Source organism: Electrophorus electricus, chromosome 15 (assembly GCF_041902795.1).
Source record: "Electrophorus electricus isolate QZ-2024a chromosome 15, ASM4190279v1, whole genome shotgun sequence".
Lineage (NCBI taxonomy): Eukaryota > Metazoa > Chordata > Actinopteri > Gymnotiformes > Gymnotidae > Electrophorus > Electrophorus electricus.
In genome coordinates this window covers 21,392,444-21,403,757 of record NC_137511.1, presented here as the reverse complement: position 1 = coordinate 21,403,757, position 11,314 = coordinate 21,392,444, and the positions used below count along the sequence as shown (strand labels likewise).

Here is an 11,314-nt window from a genome sequence, read left to right as displayed (position 1 = left end):
GAGCTGCACTCTCTTGTCAACATTCAACTTAGGTCAAGCGATATCCTGCACTACTTTATTTCCAATGTGCAAGTTTCATCTTTGTTGACTTGCATTTCTGCCCACCTGTACTAACAGCATGCCAGTGAAAACTTTACATGACACCTATATCAGCTAGGTGTGATTTTTTAAAAACAAAAGCAGTGTTCATGCAAAATTGGTGAGCCACCTTGAGCCGTCCCACGTTTTCACGTGGAAGACCTTGGAGGCCACATTAGTGTAGTAGGTAGTGCATCAGTCTAATACTCTGACAAGCTTCTGAGCACCTGTTTATCTGGAATTGACATTAGCTTGCTAAAATAGTGAGCAGACCATTCGGGAGAGTCCTTTCTTTGAATTTGCATATCAGGCCATTTGCAACCCTGAATCAATGACACATGGGGACTAATAATTGAGCTTGAAGAAGTCCAAGGACATAACCCACAAGTGCCCAAAGTATGCAACAGCTGCAATGGCCGAGAGGTTAAGGCGTTGGACTTGAAATCCAATGGGGAATCCCCGCGCAGGTTCGACTCCTGCTTGCAGCGTAAGGAGATGACGTGTTTCTGTTCTAATTCCTTTACTGGAAGAATGAGTGTACAGTGTCCTCTAGGTCTCCTTTCGCATATACTTGCCATGCCATTTGCAACTTTGTGCCAGGGAAACTGTAGGAGTCCTAGGAATTGATGCAGAAATAGCTGCTTTGTCCATAAGTTGTGATGGCCCAGGAATTAAGGTGTTGGTGTGGAACTCCAATGTAGTCTCTTGCAGAATAGAGAATTCAGTTGCTTATTTGAAGTAATTTCTGCTGAGACATCATGCCACCAGTGGGGAGAGCTTGCACTCCCAGACCCTTTCCTGAATGATCTACCTGCCACATAGCAGTGTCTTGTTTCATGAAGTTGAGAAAGCACATCCTTCTTACCTCCGTGATGTCAAGGGCATGTAAAAACTCTTCAACTATTGGACATTCATCTTAGCTCAGTGAAAATTCTGGAAGACTATTTCTAAAATGCAAATTGTAGTGGTGTTTGTCTATGCTTCTCTTTCATGTCTTGTACCAGCATTCCAGGGACAGATCCGTCTTTTGTCTTTAACTATAACTATAACACTTTAGCTATTACACTGTTCACTCCAGTGCCCACCCACCACAAGTCACTAACAAGATGATGTACTTGCAAGTAACAGCAGTAGTAGCAGCAGCATGACTCGTCTTCAATCTTGCAAAGTTCACACGTGTTACCTTGCTGCTGCGCTCCCTTCGTTTGCTTCCAGTAGCTGCACACATCAGATTTAAAATCTTGATGCTCACCTACAAAGCCAAAAATTGGCCAGCCCCTTGATACAGGGAGTCAATGGTCAAAGCCCGATTCGTACCTCGAGTGCTTCGAACCTCAAGTATGGCTCGGCTTGAAATTCCATGCTCCAAGTCTCATGGAAGAGGATCATTGAGACTCTTTTCTGTCCTGGCTCACAGATGGTGAAATGAACTTCCACTTGCTGTCCTGACAGCAGAGTTGCTTGCAGTCTTCAAACACAGATTAAAGATCCATCTATTCATGGAATATTTAAATGACAAATGACCCTGCTCCTATATTGACTAAGTAAATTAGCACTTATTGTAGGGTATTATTTATTATACTGATGTTGTCTAACAAACTTTAGTACTTATTGTTTATTGCACTTATCATTGTTTAAGATAGACCTTATGCATTTTGTACTTCTTGGCAACAGCAGTGATCCCTCTATTTCTACAGTATTCTAGATCATTGGTATATTGGACTCTAACCTACTGTAATGGCTAGGGTGCATTCTATGAGTAAATGACAAAGCACTTTTGTAAGTTGCACTGGATAAGAGTGTCTGCTAAATGCCGTAAATATAAATGTGAATGTAACAAGTACACCTCAAGACTTGACACTCAAGTCCCGAGACAAGTCAAGAGAGAAAATGTACAATCCAAAGTCAAGATGGACAGTTATCAAGCACTACCCTTCAAGTCATTGTGCTTCGTCCATGTAGAAAATTCTAATCTAATCTACTTTAATGACGACTGGCAGATGTTTATTTAAAGATACTGACTGAGATTTACTCCTTCACAGGTTTTGAAATATTCTGGATCAGTTTGCCTGCAACAAAAAGTTTTTTAAACATATTCTGGTGATGTTGACCCAGTCTTCATTCTCCTCTTTTAACATTGTCGGTGTGCTTTTTACAATGTCGGTGTATTTCTTTTCAAATTCTTGTACAAATGCAAAATACGGCATATACCTGTGTGTCACGTAGACTACATTGCTGTGTGAGGCACAGAAAGGTTCATTTGCACTTGGCTCACTCCTTTTGGAAGTTTGACTGTGTTATGATACAAATTTGCTCAGATTATTGGCCAGATTTGGGCATCATTCACTTTTTCATGTGGGTCAGAGCTCAGTTCTTTATGTGGCCAACATCATGGGTATAGGAAAATTGCAAACTGGGTTAGATCTTATTTTCAGCATAATTCTTGCAGATCCACTGTGCATGAAAGAAAATTGTGCACTTCTGAAAAGGTAGTAGGATGGTAAAATACTCTTAAATGTCTACTTGGTTCAATATTTATCACTACTTGAAGCTTTATAAAATACACAAATCAAATTGTTATCAGATCACTTCAGTAGATTCTGGAAGTTCACGTACTCTTCTACCCATGATGTGATTTGCAGTCATTTCTACTGTAGAAATTTGGAGTAATGGGATGGAAAAATCCTCTTAAATGTCTATTCCTTACACTATATACACACACTCATGCTCTTGAATACACATACACATGTGCAAATTAGTTAATTCACATCTTAAGGTTCTTGTCACAGAATCAAAATCAGAGTGAAAGACAAGTTAGAGAAAATGTCTGTTTGAGAATATGCTATTTCAATGGGGAAGTTCATTAATTGTAGGGGAACGTTCTGGAAATGAATGTATAGTCTATGCTGTCCTCATCTTAGTCAAGGCTGGTCAAGCTGCTGCAAGGCTGAGTGGAATCTTGGTCTGCATCTGAGTGTGTTTCAGTGCTTGGACTGAAATAGTTTACTCAAAGTGCTGAACCTTTTGGGCGGATCAGAAAAGTGCTGCTCATGTCTTGTAATCCCCAGCGTGAGGGTCTCCAAGCATCTCTCACACCTTGGGTGAGGCGTCCTTGTGTAGGTATTGATAGGCTTTTTTGCCACAGTTGTCACGTATGTTGCAGTTGGCACCATAACCACGCACCAGAACACTCAGGACTGATTCGGGCCTGTGAATAGCAGCAATGTGTAGTGGGGTGTAGCCATCGTAGCTCTTGGTGTTTACGTCAACCCCTGGCCCATCTTCCCGTGAAAGAAGAAGGATCTTGTGCATCATTTCACTGTTTCCTTGTTTAGCAGCACAGTGAAGTGCTGTGAAACCAGACATGAAGTTTCTCCTCTCTGCCAGCTTGATGTGCTGGAGCAGAAGCTGCCAGATTTGATCCTGCTGTCCTGCTGCACACTTCACAAGCCACTCGTGTTCTCTTGGCCCTAGAGGGAAGATGGCTGATTGCTTTGCATCCAAACCTGGTTTAGTGTCTTTGATGACCCTTTTCAGGGCTGGTGAAGCAGGTGCCACACAGTGCCACCGCTTGGTCATGGCTGATCTGTACAGGTCATATCCATCGTTCACTTCACTCAGACATGCTGCCGCAGTCCTTTCAGTGGGTTCATGGGCCATCTTCAAATCTGCCAGAGCAAGTATCATTACTGCTGGATATATATAGAACATGTATTGTATGTACTACATACAGCCTGACACAAGCCATCTACAGAGCCAAAGCATATTTGATTGTACCAATTTACTGTGGATTCTGTGTACTTGAGTGCCAAATATTTCCATGCTATTTCTCATCCTTCTCACTCTCATTCTTGGAGAACACTTTTCAACATATTCAACATATGATGTTGAAATGTTTTTAGTGTAGGACTTTGGAGTCATGGGATAGCAAAATCCTCTTAAATGTCTATTCGGTTCACTGTATATCACTACTTGAATACAAAAATCAAACCGCTATCAGATCCCTGTAGGAGATTCTTGAAGTACACGTCCTCTTGTACCCATGGCATGATTTATAGTCATTTTTACTGTAGGAATTCGGAGTAATGGGCTACCAAACTCCAGGTTCATATATTCAATATTGGAAGCTCTATAAAATAAACAAATCAAATTGTTCAAAGACCACCCCCCACAGCAGCCTGACTATACCTTCAGATCATCACCTCTTTACCAGGACCATGCCCCACAGCAGCCAGACCACACCCCACATCAGCGCCTCTGTACCAGAACTATGCCCAACATCAGCCTGGCCACACCCCCAGATCATCAAATCTGTACCAGGACCACGCCCCACAGTGCTGAATCCACCAAAACACCACCAAATTCTATTGAGATGTGTAACATCAAACAAATATTGTAATGGATTTCTACAAAAAACTTATTTAATAGAATACAAACAAATTATCTGGTATAAATAACAATTATTTTTGCCCCTACAGAAAAAAAACATGATAATGTAATCAACAAAAATGGAAAAGAACTTCTGCAGCTCTGTCAAAGTCTGGGTCTGTAAGTCGTCAATGGTAGGACACGGGGGGACTCCTTAAGAAGATACATTTTGTGCTCACCTCTTGGGAATAGTATGGTAGATTATGTAATAACAAATTTAGACCATTTCTCTCTCAGTGCATTCATTGCTAAACCACAAACCCCTCTGTCTGATCACAGCCAGATTGCTGTGTTCATGAATAGGACAGAGACTAACACTGCACACGCACAGCCCAGTAAGCTGTACAACACTAGGTGACCATACAGATGGGCCCAAAACAGCACAGAACAATTCCAGAAAGAAATCAGTACTGCCTAAATTCAAATACTTTTAGATGCCTTTCTGGACACCACATGTGTTCAAAGTATACAAGACTCAATCTGGCAGTAAAACATCTAAATGTGTTCTTAGAAAAGACACCAGCAAAACCAACATTAAAACAAAAGGGTGCATCAAAAACCAAACCTAAAAAAAGATAATTGGTCAATTTTGGACAAGTGGAATAAACTTAAAAAAGAGACCAGGAAGAACTGGAAATACAAAATTGGAACATTTGGATAAACAATTTCCAAACTCTCTTCCAGACAGTAGAATCAAATGCAAATCTTCAACAAAATCCTATAAAGCAAAAACTGGAGGTGCTACAATTGGCTGATCAAAACCCATTAGACTTCTCAATTACTGAGCAGAAACTTCAGGAGAAAATTAACAAACTAAAATCAAAGAAGGCATGTGGGCCTGGCAGTGTACTAAATAAAATGATAAACTTTTCAAGCTCTAAATTTCATTTGGCTATTCTAAAACTGTTTAACCTGAATGGAGTTTTTTTTCCCTGAAATCTGAAACCAAGGATTAATAGCACCAATCTTTAAATCCGGAGATAAATTCGACACTAAGAATTACAGAGGCATCTGTGTGAACAGTAACCTGGGGAAGATAATGTGTAGTGTAGCATTTTAAATTCTAGATTTCTGAAATTCCTTACTAAACACAATATCCTGAGTAAAAGACAAATTGAATTTCTGCCAAATTACCACACCATTGCCTATATTTACCCCCTATATTATTATAATTATTATTATTGTTTATTGGTAATAGGAGTTGTTGTAGTTATATTATTGTTGTACTTACTATCATTGTTAGCAGTAATTTCTTCACTAAAGCTTTGGCACAATTGAATTGAACTGAATGAGTGTGTGTGTGTGTGTGTGTGTGTGTGTGTGTGTGTGTTCTCATAAAAAGTCCTCAAGTGTCCAGAACAACCTCTCAATCCCAGATCACCCTGAGCAAGAGAGAGAGAGAGAGAGAGAGAGAGAGAGAGAGAGAGAGAGAGAGAGAGAAAGGGAATATAGAAAATGGGGAGACAAATGGAGAAAGAGGGAGAGAGAGGGAGAATGAAAGATGAAGAAGAATGTAAACAGAAACCAAGAGTTGATGGCTGATATTTTGTTGGGTGAATGAGAGAGTGAACAAAAGAGACTCAGAAAGATACCTGAAAAAGAAAAAGCAGGAGTAGATGTAGAAGTCTATTGGATGATGGATGACGAGGAAGAGCAGTGGAGTCTGACACGGCTGGAAACAGCCCTCAAGCTCCATCCACTCCAACTCCAACCTCGGACAAATGTGGGCAAAGTTGGAAAAAGACCTCAAGGCATGCTTGGCAACTTGCCTGTCTGAAATTGGAGCAGTACTCCTGCTGTCATGGAAGCAAACTGTAACACTGCATGAATTCCATGCCTGTTAGTCTGGCTGAGATTGCTTCTAGTAGCAAGGAACCATTTATAAAAGTCTTACTGAACCCACTGACAAGCAGCGCTACCAAGGTCTGCACAAGGGTAGGTATGAGGGATCATTTTGGGAATACACACTTTATAATAGGTACTAGAATAGATAAGAAATTTGGAAGATCTGGCAACCCAAAACAAACTTTGAGAGCTGGTCTACCAGTGTGACAGTAATCCCCTCTGCTACTTGTACATCTGCATATCTTCCAGTCTACCTTTCAAAGAATTAAAGTAAGGGATAAATATTATGCTGAATTTCCAAAGCACTTATATTTGTCATGTTGTGAATACGATGTTACTTCTGTGCTTGGTGGAATAGAAGGTAACATGCCTGCATACAGGATATTAAAGTAAAGGGCTTGTGCGTGTGTGTGAGTGAGTGAGTGTGTGTCTGTCTGTGTGTGTGTGTGTGTGTGTGTGCGCGTGTGCGTGCGTGTGGCCATGTGTCTGTCTGTGTGTGTGTGCCCATGCCTAAAGTGTGACATTGACCATATGTACAGTGTTTATATCATACAGTAATAGTGATGAAAGCCAGTGTGTGTCACAAGGTGTCGGCAAGTGAAAGATCCATTATGAAGAAGTTGGAGAAAAATCTGTTATTGCTTATTACAGCCTATTATATATAGATTGCTGGCAGTAATTATGGAAGAAGAAGAGGATGAAGGAGTCCAGTAGACAAGTAAAAAAACCCTTTATTAAGAAGTTGGACTTCTCTTTTAAAAAACAAAAAACAAAAACAAATCTCACCTGTCCTTCTAATAATCTGCTTTTCTCCTGGTCAGTAGTCTGGAAGCTCTCTGTACCAGGATCTTAAGATTCCTCAGAAAAGTTCTAAACCTTTATGCTTTTAAACAGTCTTGCACCACTCTGCACCCATCACAGAGACATTCAAATTCTACTATTATATATCACAGATCACCTTATGAAAGTACAGAGAATTACTTGGCTTTTCTTTGACCCGAAAACATTTTAAAATCTTGTAATGTCACCTAGTGTTTGAAGCTAAATAATGCAACAGGCAGACATACACCATCTGACATTAATGCGTTGTCAGGCTGGTTGGCAGTTTTTATCCAACTTATTCAACATGCCTAAAGCAGAACAAGAGAACATTTTAAAAGAATATCTTATAAAAGAATTTAGTAGTTAAAATGTTAACATTAAAAAACTTATTTTTTAGCATGCAGGAAACTAAAGGGCTGAGTGTGTATGCCCATGCCTAAACTGTAACTTTGAACATATGTAGTGTTTATCATACAGTAAGACTGATGAAAGCCAGTATTTGTCATGCTGTGATGTCAGTGTGATGTCAGTGTTGTGGCCATGTGCTTCAAACAGTGTCACTAATGTCTCAGGCTTTTGTTGTTCTACCTCACTGAGCATTTTTTGTTCTAGCTGCAAGCTAACGGTGCTTTAACCTACCTATGTTTTAGTTATCTTAAAATAATTGAGGTACATCGCTAGAGGGTGCTGTTAATTTGTATAACCACAGCTTTCTTTTATTTATATATTTTATTATGGAAGAAGTTGTAACATTTACTGGGAGGTGCATGGCAGAGCAAGACATACCTGCTGTGGGCTTGTTTGCTGACCCCTCAGTGAAATTAAAAGTGGTTGCTGAAGTTGTTATCGTGTGGAAAATAAAAGGAAACCCCCTTCATCCACAACCTGGTGTGCATCGTTGAGTGGGACGGAACTCACTAGCTACTATTTTACAATCCTAATCAACCTCATGATATACTGTATAATATAATTCTAGTTTCCAGCTAAATACTTACAATTAGATCATTTATTTTAAATCACATACTTTCAAATAAAACGATAAAGCATTCTGGTACTTATTTTTCTAATTACTGAGATACTCAAGGCTGGATAACTGTTGTCAAATATTCAAGCTTCAGTGTTAGACAGCAAACATTCAGTTGGCTGAGGTTGTCCTGCAAATTACAAATGTTGTAGGCTTACATTACCTCATATGCAATCACAGCTTTATCAAATGAAAATGGAAAAAAGAAAGAAAAAATGATGTATTTTGGACAGCAAGTCCACACGTGAAGTACAGACTGCATGGATGAATAAGTCCAAACTCTTGGCATGCGTTCTGCTTGATGCAGTGCGTGCGGGAAAACTGCTATTGGCACGTCCCTCATTTTTGAAGCGATTAAGATTGCTGTTCTAAGACAGTCGTCTCTGTTTTTGACATCTTTTACATCCTATAAATGGGGACTGCTCCATATTTTGTGCGATTATTTAAATTTGGATCTTAAAAACATTTTCCTTTGTGCAGGTTTTGATTTAGGGTTACAGGTACAGCATCATTTTGTCTTGGCTGCTCATCCGTCAGATAAAAATAAATAGCCCATTAAATGAATAGCAAAGACCCAGTGTTGTGCAGTGAGCCCAGTCAACCAAACCCTCTTTGAGAAACAGAAAACCCTAAGTTTCTTTCAACTCTAAGCCAACTGGGTTTTCAATAAACCCACATTCTGAAACAGACCCCAGGGTGTACATTTTTATATCTAAGTGTTCACTGACCTTTTCTGGCCAACACTGTGGATGTTTACTCAATGTGCTTAAAAGCAGACATGATCAGAAAACTGTACAGCTGTAAAAGAGTGATGAGAAAACCAGCAGACAGAAGTGAACGTAGTAAGACGGGAAACACAAGGAAAGACCATTTAAATGTTGCTGGTGTATTATACACAAACACACACACACACACACACACACACACACACACACACACACACACACACACACACACAATGGAGTAGCATCAAGAATAGAGTTTTGTGTATTTGTTTGCTTTTAATATCCAAAAAAGCCCATTTCACCAGATGCCATATAGAAATCATGGCACTGCTCCGTTTTCCCTCCTGTTTTTAGGAGTTTGCTAAGGTAGTGTGGGGCAAGACCATTCAGTGCTTTGTAGGTCATTAGAAGGACGTTGTAAGAGCAGGTGTCATCATCATTGGATCTGACTCCCGAGGACATTATCAGCTCTTTAGGCAGGGTGTTGGTGTCCTTCCTCATACTCATCATCACATCTTGACCATTTTGGTCAAGGCTTGACCATTTTGGTCAGAAACATTTAGTATATAGAAACATTTGTACACAGACATTTCTTGTGAGTTTTCCTCTCTCCCACAAGTCTTTCTACAGAGCGTACATGCCCAAGATTAAACAGTGACACACAAGAACCTTACACCTAGTGTATATATTCAGAGGACTAAATGAATGCAACAACCAAATAAAATACAAACTGTGCTCTCTAGCCTATATTATGTTTTAGAAACATGTATTTTTAGTACTAACAAAAGGTAAATATGCATTTCATTTCATTTTCAGTTCACTGCAGTTCATTTAAAGTCTCTGAGCAATCAGTCCCATGATATAACGGGTAATTAAACATTGTCAGTTTTTCCCAATTTAAGAATGATCATTAGACAAAAACTCTATTCTGTACATTTCATTTGAACTGAACTGAAATAAGTAAACAATTAACACTGCTTGTACCAAAAGATTCAAATGATGTTAAAGATGTTGAACCTTCATGAATCTGTCCATAGCCATGAGGACATAGAGGTCCCCGGCATTGGTGGTAGGAAAAGGACCAAGGTCGACCATGGTGACGGTCTCCATGGATGCAGTAAAGCAGAGAGACTGAAGCAGGTTCTTTACAGTGGTCACAACAACACACATACAGCTCGACATCAGAGTGCCAGCCCAGCCATCAAAATGTCTGCAGCAGCCACTTCAGAGTCTTTCCTACAACAAAGTGCCCCACACCCCACATCTCCATGATACTAGTGCCCCACACCACATCTCCCTGATTCTAGTGTCCCATGCCACATGTCTCCCTGACACAAGTGCCCCAGACCACATGACTCCCTGAGACTAGTGCCCCAGGCCACACATCTCCCTGATACTAGTGCCCCATGCCACACATCTCCCTGACACTAGTGCCCCAGGCCACATGACTCCCTGACACTAGTGCCCCAGGCCACATGACTCCCTGACACTAGTGCCCCAGGCCACATGACTCCCAATATCCATATCCTACGCTTGCTGATATCAGTACCACATGTCTCCCTGACAATAGTACACCATGCCACATGTCTCCCTGGTACAAGCTGTCTGCCTCACACTGTCATTCACTCTGACCCTGACCAGCACACCTACCTGTCTCCCACCAATCCCAGTCCATGTTATGTCTTTGGATTTGTGAATGTGAATTTAATTTTCTATACTCATGTCCTACACTTTTTCAATAAATTAAATTCCCTCTCAAAGAAACCTCTCTGTATATTTCCAAAATGTCAGATGACAAAATCTTTTGATGAGTGAAAACTGTTGATAAACAGTTAAAGCCATTATTTGTGCTTGTATTAATGTCAGATAATAATTTTTGAAATCATCTTCTGAGTGTGTGTCACTAGGAACAGCTGGTATATAAAAAACAAAGACTTTTAGTAGCTTTTCAGTTCATTTAAATCATTAGTTAGGTTAATCAAATTCAACCAAGAGAGAAGCAAAAACATTACCTGCACTCAGATGAGCTACGGGTCTCTCCAGGTTTGTCCTCAATTAAACCTTTATTAAAACTGTAGTCCCGTCCACTGTGCTTGGTTCAACCACTTTCGTCTGAGATCTTTCAACAATACCCAGTCGCCTGGAGCGATGTCATGCAGGTGCTTGTCTGCGGGGCTCGGCAAGACAGCTTGCACCTGTTTGGATACAATGGACAGGGCACGGTGCAATGACATTCAGTACTGTACCATAGACTCAGTTAGGAGTACACTATCCGTCAGTGGAGGCTCTACACCTGTGTTGGGTGGTCTGCCGTCTCAAAGGCACTGAGCATCGTGCGCTTTTGGGGTCTGGTCTGCATCTGCCAAAGGACCAATGGTAAACACTGGACCCA

The 11,314-nt window shown here is 40.4% G+C and overlaps 1 non-coding gene across 1 annotated transcript; it reads left to right on the top strand.

Moving 5' to 3' along the window:
* Positions 1 to 484: 484 nt before the first annotated feature.
* Positions 485 to 566, top strand: trnas-uga (transfer RNA serine (anticodon UGA)). Its single transcript has one exon. It is a non-coding gene; the product is annotated as a tRNA-Ser (tRNA).
* Positions 567 to 11,314: the final 10,748 nt, after the last annotated feature.